We start from the raw sequence: 21,459 nt of genomic DNA, 5'->3' as shown, positions 1-21,459 counted from the left end.
GAGAATTTAAACAGGGTATGTGTATGAAGTGCAAAAGAAAGAAAAGTTTAGAGAATGCTTCCAACATAGCTCCATTTTCCCACATGGACTTGGGAGGCCGTTGTTTTTGGGGTTGGGGGCCCTGGTGTTTAACAGAGATGTTGGTCAGTGAGGAGGGTTGAGTTCCACATTGGGATAGTGAGGAAACAGCCCAGTCTCATCCCTGGGAGCATATCTTGTGCAGTCTCTGCAAACAGATTCTCACAGAGAGCAAAATCAATAGGAATTCCAGCCACCGTGTTTGTGGATAGCTTACCTATCTTCTCCTATGTAGTTTAAATCATTCTATATCAATGCAATGTGATGGCTCTGGGCATGGCTGCTATACTGTCTTGCTTAAGTGCTGTGACAAGGAAAAAAAGTTGCATCCATTGTAGGTATCAGTGAAATTTCAACATGTAATTGTTTGAATCCACAGGTATGAGCTCATGGATGTGTGTAGTAGACTATATATCAAAACTAACAAATATTATATGGTAATTTCATATCTAGGAATATGACCTAAAGAAATGATCAAACAAATTCACATAGTTGTGAATGTACAAAAGGGAGTTTTATCAGAGTACTGTTGATAACACTAAAAGTTGGAAACATGACAGTATTTCATAATGATGGTTCCTGAACAGCTGACAGACTATCTACATGATGATATAATGTATATCCATTTAAAATAATTACCTAGATTAGTTGGTATTGATCCAATTGAGAATAAAAAGAATTCCAAAATATATGATTCCATTTTTATGATATCTGGAGTTAATGAGCAGTTTATGAAGGGTAAATCTTTGAAAAGCCTTTCCATTTAATTTCATTTCAGTGCTTTACTAGAGTGAATAGATATTGCTTCTTTTATAACTTTATATGCTTATTTTATTAGTGTGTGTGTGTGTGTGTGTGTGTGTAAGTTGTAAGTGTGGATATGTAGACCATGGGGTGTGTGTAGAGATCAGAGGATAACTTGCTCAGGGGATTAAATGTACATCATCTGGTTTGGAGATAGAGCCCTTACCTGCTGAGCCACCTCCCTGGCTCATAGGGATCTTAAGTAGAATCAAAACCACTTTGAAAGTTAGAATTCAGAAGTACTCAGATAGCTTGGTGTGCTGGAGCATATATGACATGTCAGCACTCTGAGAAACTGAGGTGAGAATATTGATTGCATGAGTTTTAGGCCACTCTGGGCTATAGTGAGTTCTAGGTCAGCCTAGGGTAGAGAGTAAGAGTGTGTCTGAAGCTTCTAAATAAGATGAAATAAAACAGCACCCACGTGGCCTTTCTACCGCTGTCTCGCCATCTCTTTCTCTTTGAATTGAACTTTCTATCAGTGTGAAAATAAAACAAATGGTCATTTTAAGCAATATAGTGACCTGCTAATAGTGCCAGTCATGTTATTTCCTACTATTTTTGTTGACAGCATTTCTACTTATTGGGGTTGGAAGAAAGTTGAAGAGGGATTCTCAGCCCTGTTTTCAGTTTGTGTGACTGTCTGCCCCAGATGCGATGCTGGAAAGGAAATGAACAGTGAAACCCCATCAGGGAGGCAGCTGGATGAGTCCCATTCCTCTGGCTGGAAGAAAGCACTCTTGGAAACCACCTCAGGGGCAGGAGCTCTCTTCCTGTCCCCTGGCTCCCTCCCAGCCCTGACACCCCATCTGCATTTCCCTGACTTTCTCTGAGATCAGGCCCTGGAGGGCTTTGGGGGTTGAGTTTGGGGGCACCTGTAGCTTTTTCTTCCAAAGGGGGTTTAACTTGTCTGTGAGAAATGAGTCAGCACACACAGCCTGGAGCACTGAGAAACTTCTGTTATGAGATCCAGAAACTTCTGGCCAGCCCAGAAAGACTTGTTCTGGTGGGTGAAGGCCCAAGGCCAAGGATGGGGCATTTCGGTTTGGGGCTTAGTTAGGCATGTTTACTAGAGCAGCAGGGTTATATTGTTAAAAAACTGGGAGATGCTCTGGTGTAGGGTTTCTAGGCTGGAAGGTGGATGGAGTATGCCCTCCAGCTCCCCTGGCCCCACAGCATCACATGGACCTACCCTCAGGGCACTCATTACAATTCTAGGCTTCACTCAGGGCTTGGCTGTGTACTAAGGCTAAGAGTGGGGTGGGGCTACAAGCTGAGAAGTTAGGGTGAAGAGTTTGAAGGCTTCGGGCAGGTGCATAGGAAGACATGAAACACGGAAGCAGAAAGTGAGGCGAGAAGGACCAGACTGAGTCTCAATCCTTCAGATTGCCAAAAAAAAAGATTGACAAGGCCCCAGAGAAAGGTTGCTGCTACTGGGCAGGGGAAGGTCTACCTTGGGATCCCAGTTGAATAATAGAACAGCAAGACACAAGGAAGAAACCCTGGTCTCTAAAAGTCATGAGATTTGTGATCAGTATCTGGTAGAATTCTCAGTCTTATGATTTTGAAAACTAAAGACTACCTCCTGGCAGGGTGGATTGGTTGTATGTATCCCTGGAGGGAGGCAGAAGGATTAAGAAAAACAAAGGTCTGGAGTGTGGATGGCTGTCCATCACCCTCATCTCTACTATGCTAGAATTCAACATGTGAGTTAGATTCTGTTCTTCTGGACGCTTGGAGCCTGGGCCATGGACACTGACTTATTTGTGACTGTCAGACGATCCTACAGGTTGTTGAATCATGCCAGTGTTGACAGAAAGGATCAGGAATTGTATAAGACCCAGCCCGCTGGTGAGGATCTCAGAATCTGGGTCTAACGTGATGAAGGTTCAGACACTGGTGTCCTAGTTCAAGTGGTTGAGGGCCTGGCATCATGAACAGACAGCTTCTCCACACTTAGTGCTTAGTTTTTCTTCTTTTAAAACCGAGGCTATCCATCCTTCTTGCTGATTCTATGGTCTACCTCTTGCTCCATGTTATTCCTTCTTTAAGCAAGAAATGACTAAGAATGACATTTTTCATTTCTATTTTTTGCAGTCAAGAACCATGATTTACATCTCTAAAGATCTTAATATTTTCCCTGCACAAAGTTGAATTTGCAACCAAAAATATATTTAGTCCCTCTCCTTCCCTTCCTTTTAGAGAAATTGTCACTGGAGACTCCAATTCTTTTCTGTTTTCCCGAAGGCTTAGTAGGAGTTCTGCATTATGAGCAGTGTCTCTCATACAGTTTAGAAATGAAGTGTCTTGTCCCAAATGGCCCATGTCTTAACAGGTTTGGTTCCTGAAGCAAGCAGTGTTCCAAGAGGGGGGCTTTGGGATGGATACCAAGGGCTGTGACTTTGTGAATAGATTTATTCACGGTAGGATTTGTGATTTGCTAGCATTGTTGGGAAGTGTTGGCACATCTGGTTGAAGGAAGCAGGAAATGGAGTTTGTCCCTTTGAAGGGGCTATCTTGTCTCCTGTCTCTATCCTGCTTCTGAATCACCATGATGTGAGCAATTTGTTCTTCCCCTCAATCCTCTGCTTCACTACAGCCCAGAAACAAAGAAGCCAGAGGATCCTGGATTGAACTCTGAAACTGTGAACTGAAATAAATCTTTCTTTTAAATTGCTTCTCTCAGGTATTCTGTCATAGAAATGGGCTATTGCAAATGGACTCTTGGAGTTCCTTATGGTGAATGATGTCTTTGTGTGATAGGAATGGGCTTATCTCAGTTTGTCACCATGACTGACTTCTCTTTAGATAGGATTAAAGATACAAGTTGGCTAGCCAGGTGTTGGTGGTTCACGGCTTTAATCCCAGCAGAAGCAGGTGAATCTCTGTGAGTTCAAGGCCAGCCTGGTCTACAGAGTGAGTTCCAGGGTAGCCAAGGCTACAAAGAGAAACCCTGTCTTGAAAAACCAACCAACCAACCAACCAACCAATAAACAAAAACCAACCAACCAACCAACCAACCAACCAATAAACAAAAAATAGAAGTTGGCTATGTCAGAATCAGATCAGGATTCCAGATTGTACTTGGAAGATGTAGATTCAGCTTTCCCTCATAGCTTTCTCCTCCTCAGGTAGAACACATGGTGTATGCCACAAAAGTATGGCACCTTTAGCTTCTCAAACCTCTGTTTAGTCTACTCTACCATCAGGCCCAGGAGGAGACAAAGAAAAACAGTTGCCACTAAGCTTTCTGGATCTCAATTCTCTCACTCATGTAGAAGGATATGTGTTTAAGCTCTGCCCTTTGTCTAGCAAGACTTGGACAAGGCACCTGCTAAGTTAGAGGTCTGTAGAAAGTCACACTTAAATGGATAGGGCTAGGAGGGGAGGACACTCCTCCCTGATGTTACTGAGCATAGTGTGGCACCTACTGACTTCACCATCTTTCTGTCTTTCTTTACTCTAGTCCTACTATGTTCATAAAACTCATTTCCTACTCAGCCATGCCCTTTGTGATCTTTCACACTTTGGCGCCAATACCTAGAACAATTCTTGGCAATTTTGTTATTGAAACATTCTCTTTCTTTCCTCTGAGGACAACTTTTAGGAATTGGTTTTCACTTCCTCCCTTTCCTGAGGCAGGGTCTCTCGTTTCTGCGGTTGCACTGTGCCTTGGATTAGCTGCCCCATAAACTTCATGCAATTCTCCTGTGTCTGCCCCCCCACTCCATCTTGCCATAGGTGTGCCAGGAATATAGATGCACACTACCATATCTGGTTTAAGACTTGGGTTCCGGGGATCTGAACTCAGGACATCAAGATTGCTTGGCAGGGCCTTAGCCACAGAGTCCTCTTCCCAGAACCTTTTCATTCTTTTGTCCCCGAAGTTTCTAATGAGCTTGGCCTAGGAGAAGAGGTGCATAGAGGACAACATGGAGAATGCACGGATGAGAAAGGCCTCAGGTGACAGCCCAGATCTGCTTCTAGGATGTGGACAAAGTGAGTGTGTGGTGGCAGCTTTTGCCACTGAGGGACCACAGTGACTTGATCATCAGGTGACAGGCATGAAGGGGACCTTGTGAGCCTGACTCGAGGGGAGCAGCACTGTCACACGCTCACTCTCTCTGTCTCCCTTTAGTTGGTTTATGGTAGTCGGGTCTGAAGACTCATCTTCAATGTTCTGGAAGCACATCCATATGTATGAGCCTCATACCTGAGCCTGTTCCAAGTGTCCCCCCACACAGAGCTATGGAATATCATCTTTATTCCATCTTGAGTCTATCAGGGGATGTCAGGGGATCCAGGTCTTTGTAAAATGACCCAACAGCCGTGAAACCAGAAACCATGACACTCCCTGAAATCTTTCCAAACTATTCCTAGCCTCTGCTGTTTTTTTTCCTTAGAAGATATTTATATTTTTATTTTGTGGATGTAGATGTTTTGCTTTTTAATGTGTCTGTGCCATCTGTGTGCATTACCCGAGGAGGCCAGAAGGGGGGTTTGGATCCTGTGGAACTGGAGTTACAGACAGTTATGACCAACCTACCATGTGGGTGCAGGGAACTGAATCTGGGTCTTCTGCACAAACAGTAAGTGCTCTTGACTACTGATCTCTTTCTCTAACCCCATCTCCCCAGTCATCTGCGTCCCCCCAGATCCCCTTTTCTTTCTTTCACTTGGGCCAGCTCCAGATAACCCGATTAAAGAATTCAGCTTGGTTTCTGAAGCAGTGTGTGGAAGCAGAGTTTGATTGGAGAGTCAGGAAAAGGGTCACCTGCCTAGAGCAACACGCACTGCTGGGCAGCTTGCTGACTGGGACAGCATCTAAGGCTGAAATCTGTGCAGCTCTGTCTCCTCTAGATTCCCACAGCAGGAACAAAGCGTCCTGAGCCATGTCCCTCAAGCCCTTCATGCAAGGGATTGCCATCAAGTTTGAAATATGAGAGCCTCTGCGGGGGTCAGGGCCTTCATGCTTGGCTCTGAGTTGTTGAGATGCTGTTTCCAGTCTTTTTAGCATGTGGATGGGCTCCCAGATTGACAACCTTGGAAACTGAACTCCTCCGTTTGTTCCACAAGCAGATATCACCTGTTGAGTTGCAAGTGGAGGCAGAACACGATGTTCAAGGCCAACTCTTTATTTTCCATGATTTGAGGTGGGTAAGGGAAGGTGAAGAAACATTTGGACAGCCCAGGTAACTATAACCCAAAGTGAATAATGGTCATGGCAAATTAGCCACCGGCACTGCTGTTCCCTTAAGGAAGCTTTTCTAAGGCTAAGCACATCAAAGGTAATACTGGGATGGTTTCAGTTCTAACTGGTCCATCCTCTGAGGATGGAGTTGATGAAAGTGGAGATCTTGTTTATAGCCCGTTCAGATCTCAAGGAACAAAGAGGGAGAGTCCCGCTCAGGAGCCCTACCATTGTTATTCTTTGCAGTCACACATCAAGAACTATGAGGTGTGAAACTGGTGGTAAATTTTCAAATGGATTATCTTATTTCACCCTTAAAGTAAGAACAAAAACAGTAACAGTAAAGGGGCCTATGGTTTACCCAGTGTTTAGAAGGTGCCAGAAATTCTTACACGTAGATTCCTTACTATTCACACAGTCTTGGGAGGCGGTACAGTTGCCTCATTTTATAAATGAAGGGCCAGGACACCGAGTCAGCAGATGTTACCACTTTTCTAAGTTTATTTTCCTTGAGCATGAAAGGGCTAGGATCAAAGTCCGCTACACTTGGGTAGGTTCTTCTTTGTGTATCCTCAGTTTCGCCCACAGATACAGGACATGTCTAGGCTAGGGGACAGTCACTCACTGCTCACTCAGACTGTGGCTTCTTCACAGCACTTATTTTATCTGGGAACCACTGTCCTGGTCTGCTAAATTGCTTACTGAGGGAATTGAATTTGACCCCTAATCCAGGGAAGGTGACCGGTATGAGGGATGAGGTGGGGGTAGGAAGCTGTCGGTGCTGATTGAAAACCATGTGTCTAGTCATTTCTTAAGGCAAGAACTATTGACTTCGCCTTTTTCATGGTCTCATAGATGGTGGAAGCCTGGCCCAAGAAAATCTTTGTAGAATTTGAGATTACAGGTATTAAAAGCCGACAAAGGTCAAAAGTTACTATGTTGGGGGCTGGAGAGATGGCTCAGTGGTTATGAGCACTGGTTGCTCTTCCAGAGGTCTTGAGTTCAATTTCCAGCACCAGCACTCACAGTCATCTATAGTATGATCTGATGCCCTCTTCTGGCATGCAGGTATATATGCAAAGTCCTCGAACATAAAAAATATGAATAAGTAAATTACAAAATAATAAAAAAATAGCTACTATGTTACAGTGAAGACATAATGACAGAGACCAGTTACGTCCTGACTATTTCTAGATTATGAGGGAACCATCTCAGAACTTCTCAGCTGCCTTAACACAGCTGGTGCTGATGTGCTCAAAGAATCTGAGAGAAACTCTCCCCCCCACCCCCAGACTCAAAGTGACTGGGAGAAGTCAAAGAAGAGATGTGGACATGTAAGACCTGTGGTCAGAAAAGATATTTTGGAGCCAGGTCTCAGTTCCAAATTTGGAATCTAGAGTCAGCTCCACCATGAGAAGTCAGTCTCCCCAGTGCTAGCCGCTGGCCGCATCCTCTGCATCATCCTGCCCCCCCTCCCCTGCCCGGAGCCCAGTTTCTGCTCGCTATCTGGCATTATTTTTAGTACTAGTCTGAGGGGACCAGTGACTCCATGTTTGTTGTATGAGACGTATGTTCAGGGACAGTGGAGACAGGATAGGGCTTCCCCAAGGGTGTGTTCTGTACCATTTGTGATTTTGGTGCTTTGCCTACAATTAATTTTTTTTTCAGAGAATCCCCTTGTAACCAGGGTTCAGAGAGGCTAAGTGACTCCCTCAGGGTCATACAACTAGTAGCAGAATCAGAATCCAGAATCAGATCCCCTAGACTCCAGAACCCATGGAAAAGAGGGCAAGACAAGTGGGCTTTCTAGCTGTGATGACTAACATTGCTTGCTTAATTGTTCTTTTCCCTAGGCCATTCTGCAGGATTCTAAAGACCGGGTATTACTACCCTCATAAGTAAAAGCTGAAATAAGAGAACAGTGGAATGAAATAGTTATTGCCCCAAAAAGGTCAACAGGTGACTCTGAAGCAGGATGTGGGTGGTCCATCACTTGGCTATGGCTTTGCAAGAACTGCTAAGAGATCCAATTGACCACATGAAAAATATAGACTTGAGCAAACACATCATTCAAATTGATAAAGATGTCAAACACTAAGACCTACCCATCTCTGCCCTGAGCCAAGTTAGTGAAATGTGGGAGGGTAGGGCTAGGAATGCTAGACAGAGTGATGTACCTGTTCATAACGTCACAGAAACAAGAGCTTGAGGGAACCTAGGACAAATATCTAGCCCTCTGTCATACCCCTGAGGGGCAGCTTCGCAGCCCGCTTAGACTTCCATGGAGTCAGGAGATTCACCATTTCCCAAGGAGGTGATCATCACTGCTGTGCATTTCTGACTAGAGTTAGCTCCATAGATGTTAGTGTCTTCAGACTGAGTGACTCTGAGTAAAAGTGAGCCTATTGCGATAATTAGGCACACTGGTTTGTCAAATAATCCAGCTACTTTGGAAAACAGTTTGGCATTGCCACACAAAGTCAAACATAACTTGATCACACACTGGAAATTCTTTTTCTACTGGTTGTTCAAGATCAACATATATCCATGCTGGCATTTGTATTCTTCATTCATAGTCATCAAAACCCAGAAGCAACCCAAATGCTTATCAGGTGGTGAATGGATAAACTATGCTATATCTATACCCGAGGATTCTATTACAGCAAGAAAAAGAGCCACTGACATGGATATCATGGGTACATTTTAAAAGCATTGTCTAAGTGAAAAAAAAATGAATTCAGAAAGTCAAAAGTCTACATATGCTATGATTTTATTTGCATGACATTCTGGAAGAGATAGCAAATAGAACAGACAGACAGACAGATAGACCAACAGACCCCTGGTTGGTGGCTGCCAGGGGCTAAGGACAAAGGGAGGTATTTTAACTAAAAAGAGGTATGCAAGGATTTTTTTTTGTGGTGAGGGAAGTATTATACATTTTGATTCACAATTCTATGTACTTGTAAGGATTAATCTGTGTAACTAATGGTGGTAAACTGTACTGTATGCAATTATACTTTAATAAGTCTAACCTTTAAAAAGCATGCAAATGCAGAAGTTGACCATTTCATGGCCCACATCGGTGTATGGCTATAAATTGTGGTCCTGATGATGATGGTGGTATGTGAGAGAACTCTCTGTCCACCTCTGGAAATCTGTGGCTGTCTGGATCCATGCAGCCATGATAGACCTTCAGCACTAACTGCTGTCTCCTGATGTTTCATGGCTTCCAGGCTCTATTTCTGAGTTTGTCCTTGGTCTGTAGCATGTTCCCCATGTGTGATTCCTGCTGTTCTGGTCTACTTAATACTAATTATTTCTCTACTCAGGACATAAAGGCTTTTATGCTCGTAGTAGTCTATGTTCTTTTTGAATCACTTGACTTGTTAGATATCATGGTTCTTTTAATGTTTCGTCAGAGTCTTTCCTTAGGATAAGATGTGAGCATCAGTGGATCTCCTGGACTAGAGGGGAGTTCAGATTTTCCAGACCATCCACTCCTTATCACCTCCCAGGGCCTGTGGCTGTATCCAGCATTCCCTATTGCTTTGCTCCCATTTGTGATATTTCCTTACACTCCTCAAATTCCTGTGTCTAAACCCCATGTACTTCAAGACTGTAACCTGGTGTATGGGACGGGGAAACTGTAATAATACTTAATTTCAGATATTCAGAATACCTTAATTCTAGGGTTAGCCTCAAACTTCATTTTATTCCATGTTCTGTCTTCTAGAAGCTATGATCTGCTGTTGCTACTCATCTACATCATGGTGAACAAAGCCTAGTCCCTCTCCTATATGATAAGCCTGCAACTATTTGTGGACAATGATTATGTCTTTCTTGAATTTTCTATCCTGGGTGTCTTAAGCAAGAATCTTTTTTTTTTTCACATAAGAGATTTTTTGAGAGGGAAGACCCAGTGGGTGGCTGCTTTTGCTTGTGTGAGAATCAGCCTTAAGTGAGAATTTTGTGTCTTCTGGGGAGACCATGTCTGAGGTCCTCAATTAAGAAGCAGGAGAAAGAGAGGAAGAGCTACTTTTAGAAAGTAGCAAATAGCCTCCTGTGCCACAATGGAGGAAGACATTGCTATCTTTCTCTAGACCTGCCTTATCCCCAAACTACCCAGTATCACTATGTTTCTCTTGACTAAACTCCCCTTTGTCATCAGGGACTTTGAGGTGACTTTCTTTGTGGCATTATTGGCACTTTTGAAAACAGTAGGCTATTTCTGCTTTTTGCCTCCCAAAGTGAAGTTCACATCTTGCAGGAGCTGATACTTGGTTCTAGAGGGAGGAAAAGTCCTGGTTAGAAGGAAGAAACATCCCAGGCACACGGAGTCAAAGACCCAAAGACAAAAAACAGAGAAGCACAATGTACCATACCCATTTCTGCTCAAAGCACATGGAATGAAGCTGGTACTGTGTGTGGTTCTGCTACTCAATCAAGGTTGAAATGTAACCCAAACACTGGCAAGCCTGTAGGGTAACTCCCAACTCCCTACACCTCTGGAATGGTCTCCCTGAGCCTTAGAAATGCATCTCATCCACTAAAGTTTCCTCTACTGTCACCACCCAGGCTGTTTTCTTCTCTCTTGTATTTGACAAGACCCATCTCATCCTTAGCACAGTTCGTCTTCTGAGGATAGACAGAGATCCCCTGAATTGCCATCCCAGAACTGTCTCTTTGATGATCACTGGGTTTCTCTGAAGGAAATAGTTTCAGTCACTGTGGGTGGAGGGTAGCACCCAAAGAAATGCTCAAGCAACAGAAGATGCCTCAAAACTGCCTTGCGTGGGACATGTAGGGAGGACATGTTGTTCCTGAGAGGTGAGAATGAATGGCAAAGTCAAAAAAGAAAGCCAGAAGGTGATAAGGGGCATTACTGAAAATCACCAGATGATTGGTGGGAAGGGTCGTAGATGGAGGTACCAGAGAAGAGGCTGTGCTGTCTCTGCACTTGAATGGGACAGGCATGGATACAGAAGTGGGCAGGGTTGAACCCAAGCTGTGTATGTTTTCTTGTCTATTTCTCCCATTGTATTTGAACTCCTTCTTTTGGGGGCTTGGTTCACTTATCTTTGTATTTCTAGTTTCAAGTATGCTTTCCCAAACATGGAAGGCCCTTAGTCAATATTGTTCAAAGAAAGACCTGTTCACACAAGGTCTTTGTAATTTTATGAGTAACACAACTGAGGATATATAAAATCGCAGAGCAAGTCCTAAGATTGATTTTTTTTTTGGTTAAGGTTTATGATTCATTCAAAGGAAAATGAGGAAAATGATTGTTTTCTTCTTACAAGTTTGCCTTTCTTATTGAGACAAATGTAGCCCAGATGCAGTGGTCATTAACCTGCCCCATGCTCCTAATTGGGCATTGTGGTCCAAGATCCAGAATAGTGGACAATCAGAATTGAGAAGGGACATTGAACGTCACTTGTACAGAATCTGAACTCTGAACTTTTCTCACGTCACCTGACACTTTTTATTTTGTTTCTTTGTTTGATAAAGTATCTGACTTTAAAATGAGATCTCTTCACTTGTCATCACAGATAAGTGTCCCACACAGGAATGAACTTAAATGAAAAGCATGAAACGTTATTGGCATCGCATCAGTGCTGGGAAGTGCTCTGCAAATGTTTTACAATAAATAAACCTTACGATTTCAAACCACAGTGCTTCCTGCTAAATCAAAGGCTCGTTGGAATTAGGACAAAGTGGAGCAGGAGTTGGAGAACGTCAAATTGGAGCCTTCGTGGTGGGGTGGAAGGTGACATAGGAGGGAAGAAAAGGGGAAAAATAGGAGGAGGTCACACAGGCTGAGGAGAGGGCTCACACAGCCAGGGCAATGCCTGCGGGTCAGAATAGATAGCGCCCAGGGCCTTATGGTGGCCTTCCAATCTCTTACAAACCTTGAGTGGAAGTTTTGACTAAAGTGGTCAGTTTCTAAGAACTTGTAGAAATGGAGTCAGACCTTCAGAGGATCAGAGGAAGGGCCCAGTGAGGAAAGGCATGAAGGCTGGAGTGAATGCGTATAGGTATGGCCATGTTAAAGACTCCAAGGCCAATCAACCCATGAGACATTGGCAAAGCCATTGACCCAGATTGGACAGTCTCAAGAGGAATGATGACACTCTGGAGTCTGAGTCTATGTGAACAATTGATCAGTGCAAAGACTTGCAATTGCAGCTTTCCCTTGGTTGTTTCCAACTGGAGACTGCCTCACCTACAGGCACCTACTACACAGTTGAGCTAACACCTCCCAGTACTATACATAAGAAACATGCCAAGATTCTGGGTTGCAGCAGTAACAGTAGCAGAGCCCCATCTGATTCCAGCTTCATTGTACCCATGTCTGTGTGTCTGTCCTTTCTTCATTCCTTTGCTTTCCCTACTCAGGGTTCTGGAACCCAAGTAGCACAGGTTATGGCATAGGATGGAGATTTGAAGTTCCCTTCTGACCTCAGAAGACTAGGAAAGATGTTAATATCATGGTCTCCCCCACCAACACAAGTGCAAAGTTTTAAAACAGGACAGAGAAAGAGAAAAATCAAACACAAACTGCCACTGAGGGCTCTTTGCACTGTTGCATAGTTTTTGCCTTCCTTTGGTATAGATTTTGATGATGTCATTATTGCACAAGAGACCTTGAAGCCAGCATCTGAGGATAGCAATCTCTTCCCATAAAGTTGGGGAACTTGGGGCAAAAGATGGCAGCTGCTTTCACAGCAAAGCCTGATGAGAAGTTGCATTCTCACCAGTGAACACCAAAATAAGAACAGCATGTGGCATGTCTACAGATCAGAGCCGGGAGCACAGTGACATTTACAACCACGACACTCCCAAAGGCCATGGGAAAGTATTAATGCTTTGGTGAGCTGTGTGGCAATCTTTACCCGGTGGTTTCATTTCAGGAAAGAGCTAGCTGGAAGACATAATTTCTTGGATTTTTCTGGTGGTCAGATATGCAGTTTGCTGGACTTGGAGAGCCTTGCCCATGCTAAGGTTTCCTTTAGTGACTGTCTATCATCTTCATAGCTGTGTCACTGCCATTTGTGGTGTCCTTTTCATATTCCACCTGGAGGCTGTCAGAAGTGCAGACTCTAACCCTTTCCTGTGCTTAAGCAGTGGTGTGAGTGACAGAAGCACCAGGGCTAGTTTATATGAAGTCAAGGCATGGGCTTGCTCACCAGCTTGTCCGCTTCCTGTTTGTATGCAAGTGGGTGCCTGCCAGAGCTCACATGTGAATGTGTGCACATGCACATGTATGTAGGAAGGTATAAAGGTCAGAGGAAACCTTAAATGTCACTTCTCACGTGCCAGTCACCTTTGTCGCTGTTGTTTGTTCAGACAAGGTCACCCACTGGCCTGGAACTCATCAAGCAGCTTAGGCTGCTAGTGACATACCTATCTTTACCTCCCTAGTTATGGGATTGCAGTGTGTGCCACCACATTAATTTGGCTTTTAAAAACATGGGTTATGGGATTCAGTTCAGGTCTTCATACTTGTGAGGCAAGTGCTTTATTAACTGAGCTGTCACACAACCTGACCTCAGCCTGTCCTTATGGTAAGGCTCTTGGGTTATAATGTCACCTTCAGCTTTCTTATATGCCAAGGCAAAGAGAGATTTATAAAGAAGGCAGAACAGGTCTAACAATAATGCAGAATAAAAAGGTAACTCATCAGAGTTCTCTGCCAGGGTATAAGCAATAATCTTTACATCATCAGAGATCAGGTGGCCTTCCTCTATGCTTTATCTGTCTATAGATATAGTCATCATATTGTCATTAGTAAACTGGCATGACCTGCATCTTCAGCTACATGAGGGCCTGTGTCCCCATGTCAGTTGCAAATGTCTGCCTTCTGTCATAGCCACAGTAGTATCCTGCCTCTAAGAGTCCCCAAGATCAGCTTCTGCTATGGACATGCCTGAGTAGAGATGATTTATGAATGGGTATCAATCTAGCTGTTCCTTGTAAGTGGAGGTGGAGCTTTTCTTTTGTCCCAACTGCCTAATCCCAAATAATCACACAAAAGCTTATATTAATTACAGAATGCTCCGCCTATAGCTCAGACTCTCTAGCACTTACAATTTAAATTAACCCATTTTTTTTATTAACCTACATTTTGCTACATGGCTTTGTGACTTTACCTGTTCCCTAACATGTCTTGTTTCTCTGGTGGCTGGCTCTCATCTCTCGCTCTCTTTCTGCCATTCTTCCTTTATGTATCTTCTTTTGGATTTCCTGTCTAGCCTTATTCTGCCTTGCTATAGGCCAAAGCACCTTCTATATTAACCAATGAGAATAAAACATATTCACAGGGTACAGAAGAATCATTCCATAGCATTTCCCAATTTCTGTCTAATCAAAAGGTTTTTAACTTTGACACAGTAAAATTATATACAACAAAACAGTTATCAAGTAAGAATTACAGTTATAACATATTTGTATATTTGTATATGACAAAATTAGAGAAAATATTTAATTGTCTATTCTATCTTGGTGGGTTTAAAGTCTTACATCTAATTTATCTTTTGTCATAACTAAGAACAACTATAACTTACAATTACCTAGCCTTCAACTCCATCAAAGGCCTGAGGAGGAAATACTATTGCCTGAGTAAGCAGGAAGTGCTTAATTTTGGCTTATCCCACAGCAGGTCCCTGAGCTCTGTGCTAGTTGCCCTAGCAGCCTCCACATACCATTGGCCAACTTGCTGTACAACCACACCGAGGCACTGTGCTACGGCTTCCCCCATCCTGCTGTCATCTGTGTAGAAACTACTTGGTCTGTGGGAACACAATCCCTAGGAAATAAAACAACATGGGCCACTGCATTTGGTACATCGGGGCTAAAGATCAAGCATTGACAGGAGCCCACAAAGTAGAAGCTGGAGGCAAAGAAACTCATGGTATCTGTGAAAGAACGTTTCTGGTAAGTTCGCCTCATGGTATCTGTGAAAGTGAAGTTTCTGGTAAGTTGGCTTCATGGAATCTGTGAAAGAGAATTTTCTGGTAAATTGGCAGAGGGGAACTCGGAGCATGGTTCTCTAGGTTGTTGAGCTTCACTACAAACATTGTGTGGAAAGTGTAGGCACACTATGTGGAAAGTGTGGGCACATTGTGTGGAAGGTCTAGGCACATCATGGGAAAGACTAGGCTATACTCTGGACCAGAGCCTGCTATGGGCCATTACTGATAACGGTGTGCTAATTTTCTTAAGGTCATTACCATGGTAAAGTATTTATCACTGGAATCAGCTTACGTGTGGGGAACTGAACTCTTCTTCTCCTCCTCTTCCTCCTTTTTTGGTAGAAGCAAAAGGGATGCCAGCCTGGACCCCCTTACAATTTTATTTTCTACTTTTCATCACACTAGCCAACATGACCCCTGAGAATTTCCAAGGACAGTGTCTGTGCCATCAGTGATTGCAGCTTTTTCAGGGATAGGAAGATATTTGCATCTTGGTATAAACTCAACATCCTCACATAGTATCCTTATCTTGGGCAAGCAGGCCCAGATTTCAGGTATGGGGCAAAGATTTGGCCTGATGTCTGCATTTTGTAAACCACAGTGACAGGTACTGGGGAAGTCAGAGGGACAGTCCTATCCTGAGAAAGGATGTGGTGGATCTGAGGGTCAACACCACATGGTTCTTTATGACTATCTGCTTTCTGTCAGTAGGAGAGTGACGATGGCAATGTCTAGGCGGTCATTAGGCGCATTGGTCCCATGTATAAACAGGGAAGATGGAAGAGCTCCAGGGCATGAAACCTCATGGATAACGATGATAAAACAAAGGAGGCTGAAGAAAATAGCCACCCCTGTAATCCAACTGAAGCCAGTGTGGTAATCTGTCTGCTGCTTGTGCCAAAGCCTGTCTTTATGATCATGCCATCATGCCAGTTGGGCCTTCCAAGTAGTCTGTGGGAATGAAACCAACATTCTCTCTTTCCAGGAGACTCCATGCACAAGTCACAGGAACAGGGTTTGGGTTTGGACCTCCCAGGGAGAGATGAACCTAGAGATTCAACACCTCCCCAAGCAGCCAGCAACCTGGTAGACACCAGAATCAAGTCTTTTCCACTGGTCTCTACCATGTCCACCTCCAGCTCTCTGCAGGTGTTGCTGAGGAACATGCATCTTGGTCATAAGCACAGATTCCCCAACTAAGCAAGCACAGAACCCTATGACACATCTTCTAGGAGAGCAGTCTTGCCATGGGAAAACTGAACCCCGAACTTGGCCAAACACATGCACACCACAAAAGAGATGAGGTTCTCCCTCCTATGCTAAGGAACTTGAATATCTTTGATGTTTCTTTGAGAGGCCAAGGATACTTGGGCTCTCTCAAGTAAGGAGTTTTGTAGCTCTTGTACTCTGTGAAAACACTGGACTGCATTTCTCTTCTAATTCTTCATTGCCATCTTTGTGCTCACCTAGTGTCTTAGTCTAGGGATTTTATTGCTGTGAAAAGATGCCAACTCCATGACAAGTCTTAGAAAGAAAACATCTAATTGAGGGTGGCTTGATTATAGTTTCAGAGGTTCAGTCCATTATCATCAATGATGGGGAACATAATGATGTGCAGGCAGACATGGTACTGGGGATGAGGGTGTTACATCTTGCAGGCAATGGGAAGTGGACTGACAGTCACGCTGTGGGAAGCTTCAGCAAAAGAGACCCCAAAGCCTGCCCCCACAGTGGCATACTTCCTCTAACAAGGCCACACCTCCTAACAGTGCCATTCCCTTTGAGGGCCATTTTGCAACCACACCTAGGCCCAGCTCTTTCTTGTTCTGTTTTCTGTTAATTCCTTTCTAAACAGTTGTTCTATAGCTCCCACACTATTTCCTGTCCTCTCCTTTTTTAAAGAGAAGTTTACATCTCTAGTTTCACTGAGCTTTACACAAAGTCATGACATGAATAACATGGATGCTGATGGGTTAGGGGTAGATGTAGGGCCCCCGGTTTCAGGAGGGTATAACTTAAGCTGTACATCATACTAGGGTCTGGAGCCTAGAGGTTCAGCTGCAGTAGCTCAAAGGAGAGACACTGAGAGACATTTGGGGATCTAGACTCTGTCCTGGGTCAAGTATCTGCTCCTTATTTGTTGTTCTTTTCATTTCTCTTCTACTACACCAGACTGAAAGGCTCCCAAGGGCAAAAGTTTTGTTTCATCACTGTATTCTCATTACAAGTGTGTTTTAAATAGGTTTTTGTTGAATGACTAAATAATTTAGGGCTTGTGGGTTTTTGTCAGTATCTTCATAGCTAAGTGTAGCTGTGACGGGAAGAGATAAAGTCTAAATGAATAGACTTCATAGAGCAGGAAACTTGAATCAGATCAGCAGGTCTCAGCTGGGTCCCTGGAGATCTTTGCAGGGATCATGGCACCCAAGTCAACCTTCTGTACCATCAAGTCAGGATGTAATAGGGCAGAAATATTGGAGTTGTCAGGAGGTAATTCATGGAGAACCTGTAACTGTTCTTGGAACTTAGCAAGCACTTGAATTTCCTTAATAATATTAATACTACAGCAAGAAATCTAATGAAAAAGCATTCCCTGATTCCCTGGCCTTGCCTGCCATGTGCTATAGGTGACATTCTCATTGTAGCTATTGACATTTTTTGTTTTTTTAATGTTGAAAGGTTTCCACAGGGATCATTCAGATCTGTCTTCTCAGGACAAACAAACCTTTTGCTAAAGCATTTCCAGGGGATGACTGTTTCTCTTATCCTGCCCCGCTAGGACAGCATAGACATGCTTTAAGTGAATGTTTGGATGAATGCTGTACAAAGGAGACCCTGACACTGGACACCAATTCAAAACTCGTCCAGAATCTGTTAACTTTGTAGTGAGAAACCTGGACCTGGAGGCTGCCTTAGAGAGACATGCCTTGCCCAGACATTCACATCAAATTGAGGTGGTTCATGTACTCAACACTGGTTTCCTCCCTTCTGATCCTGATCTGGCAGCCACCTCCACACTGAAAGGTGGACGCGCCTTTCCCTGTGAACCTTTGCGATCTGGCCTCATTAACAGCCAATCAATCTCAGCACCAAAGCTGTGTCTGATACAACTCTCATTAGCTCCACCAGCAGCACCTTGGCCAGTTTTCAGAGTCCAGCTGACAAGACTTATCAAGGGACCTTAGCTCTATGACACCATGGCTTGGCCTGATGCTGTTGGCCAAAGCTAAGTTTTGGGTGGGTATCCTGGCTGTCTCAAATGCCTGCCTAGCCCACTCTGGTGATATGCGTCAGGAGAGCAGGAATGCATTGCTTAAGCTAGGAATGTGGCGTCTCTGAGGGTTAGCAGAGGAGAGGGATGGAGGGCGGGAGCTGGTTCTGATGGTGGAAAAGAGAACAGACTGTTCTGAAGGACATGTCAACAGCCCTTGGCTCCAGCATTGCTGCTGTTAGCCCCAGCTCCGCACAGTCAGTAGATCTCGGGGATTGTTCTAGGGCAAGGAAGGGTGGAGCTCAACCAGGAGCAGATGGTAGGATTCTGTGTAGATCTGGTGTGATAGGTGCAAACTTGACCTTGGGATTAGGGAATGTGTGTTGAGGTTGCTATGACTTTAAGGGAGGCCCATTGGAAAGGGGCCCATTCATCTGCTCACCTCAGGGCTAACTTCAAAACCTGTCTCCTTGATGAGATGCATTCTGATTGTCACAGTTGCAAAGAAAGTGGAAATCCTGCATTCTACTGTCTTAATCTTTACAACACACACACACACACACACACACACACACACACACACACTCAAGAGGTGGACCACCACGAATCTCATTCTTGGTGATTAACTTTAGCACATGGAACATTTTTTTAAATTTGAGCAGGTTCACTTCACTGAGATGGAATTCGGACTTGGAAGGCAGGGCCTTTGAGCTTTCCACATGTTTTGTGGAAAAGGCAATGCTGTGTGGGGCTCTTCTGTTACCCAGCATCCTTTCCATTGAGGAAACAAAACAATCTCATCCAACTGACTCACCCCATGGGCGGGTAACAGAGTGACTGTACAGAAGCCCCCAGGGCAGCATCCTGTTAGGGTGAAGAATATAATGTTTCCCCTTTTTGTTAGCCAGACTTACGCTCTGGTCTTCTTAGAATATGGTGGTCTTACTCCTGGGTCTTTTCTGTGGGCTCCTTTTCATTCTTCATGTTGCTTCTCAGTGTTGGTCTATCTCTGCCTCCCTCGAAAGCTCATGATCAACACCTAGGCCTTTCCTATCTGACCTTCTCATAGCTCTAATTGTGCTGTCTATCCCTCATTTAATGTCCTTAGTGTGGTTCTGTGAGGGTCAAAGTTCTGTTTTCAGAGCAAGCCAGAGCTGGCATACTTGGTGGTTTTTTTTTTGAGACACATACTAGAAGTCTTTGAAAGCTCAAAGTCTAGTTAGGAAGGCAAACATTTTGTCACCTTCATTGTGTGTGTCTGTGTGTGTCTGTGTGTGTCTGTGTGTGTCTGTGTGTGTGTGTGCGTGTGAAGGTTTTGAGAGAGAGGCTAGAGGGATGCTGGAGGAGGCAGAGGTAGGCCTGTACAAGACCAGGTGGCTGTTTTTGACATTTCAAATCTTGGGATTGGAGAGGGTAGAAAATGGCCAGAGAAAACTGGAAATAGTTCAAGGCAGAAAGGCCACACATGCCAATATCCTAAGATAGAAGGAGGAGGATCTCCTTGAATATATGAAAGCTTCAAGTGGGCTTCAAGAAGAGAGGGTGTTTGTCAACCTTCCCAACACTGCACCCTTTAATACAGTTCTTCATGTTTTTGGGACCCCCAGTCCTAAAATTATTTTTGTTGCTATTTCGTAACTGTGATCATGCTACTCTTATGAGTTGTGATGTAAATATCTGATATGTGACCCCTGTGAAAGGGTTGTTCAATACCAAAGTCTTGACCTACAGGTTGAGAACCACAGCACTAGGTATAGATGAGGAGACAGCTTGGCATGCAAAGTGATTAGGATGTTAAAGACTAATGACAAAACTGGGGTTGGAGATCACAGTAGAGTGCTAGCCTAACACCACAAAGTAGCACACTTAAAAAGAAAAGAGAAAAGATGTATGACTAATTATAGGTAGGAAAAGAGTGAAGCCAGGAAGTGCTTGGTGATGGATGGGTGGTGAAGGGGAAGAGTCTCATTTGTCTTGGGTAGCTATGTGGGAATTGATAACATTCTTGAAGATGGGGGAGATGGGGGAGGTGGGGAAGATGTGGGAGATGGGTGGAGATGGGTAGAGGGGTGGGGGAGATGGGGGAGGTGGGGAGGATGGAGGAGATGGGGGAGGTGGGGAGGATGGGGAAGGTGAAGAAAGAAAGACATCAAGCTCATCATTGCCTCTAGTTTGTCTCTCTGTCCTCCTCCTCAGAGAGATTCAGGACAAGTACTGCCTTTCCCTTGAAATTCCCTGTGAACTCTCCTCCGACCTTTGAGAGCACCAGCCACTGCTCCATCCCTGAAACACTTGTGTGCATTGCTCTATAGTCTTGTCTTTCCAAATGAGTTGTGTGCTGCTTGATGGTTGGGATGGTTTGGCCCTCTGACCATTGTGGCCTGAACTCATGTCAGGTGGTCAGTTTTTGGGGACCATAGCCATCAGGATTATCCAGAGAAATAATAACAAAGGATGTGTGGATAGAAAGTGATTTAGTAGGAATTAGTTCATGGGATTATGGAGGCTGTAAATCCAGGAATGTGAGCCAGCACTGTAGAGATCCAGGAGGCCTGCTGGTGCGGATGTAGAAGGAAGGTGGGCTTCAGGAAAACACATGCTTTCTCAGGGAGACCAGACTTATCTGGGCCTTCAACTGAAGGGTGAAGCCCATGAACACTATTGGGGGAATTATTACTCAAGTCTTTGATATAATTTGTTTTTCAGTTTAAAATAGCACCTAATTTTACCTCACAGAATCAGACATTCAGTGCGACATTCCTGGATGTTGTATTTCGGGTCTCATCAGACTAAAATCAAGGTGTCTGAAGGGTCACAGCTTCAATTTGAGACCAGTTTTGATACAGCTTCACTAGTTTATGGAAGAATTTACTTCTTTTATTTTTTGTACAGTTAATTTTTAAAATGTAATGCTTTTATTCTCTAAGAGTTTCTTGCAATACATTTTAGTCATATTCACCCCTATTCCCTCCATAACTCTTCCCAGATTCACCTCCATCTTCCCACCTCTACCCAATTCATGCCCTCTTTAAAAAAAATAAGTCACTGAGTCCAATTTTTACTGTACATATACCTTGATTATAGGGAAATCTACCAGACCATGGTCAACCTGCCAGGGGCCACACCCTTAAAAAACTGTTTCTTTCCCAGAAGCCATCCTCATTCAGGAGTGGGACCTCCTTGAGCCCCTTCTTTCTCCATAC

This window comes from Phodopus roborovskii, unplaced genomic scaffold (genome assembly GCF_943737965.1).
Source record: "Phodopus roborovskii unplaced genomic scaffold, PHOROB, whole genome shotgun sequence".
NCBI classification, from domain to species: domain Eukaryota; kingdom Metazoa; phylum Chordata; class Mammalia; order Rodentia; family Cricetidae; genus Phodopus; species Phodopus roborovskii.
Note: the sequence above shows the minus strand (reverse complement) of the source record.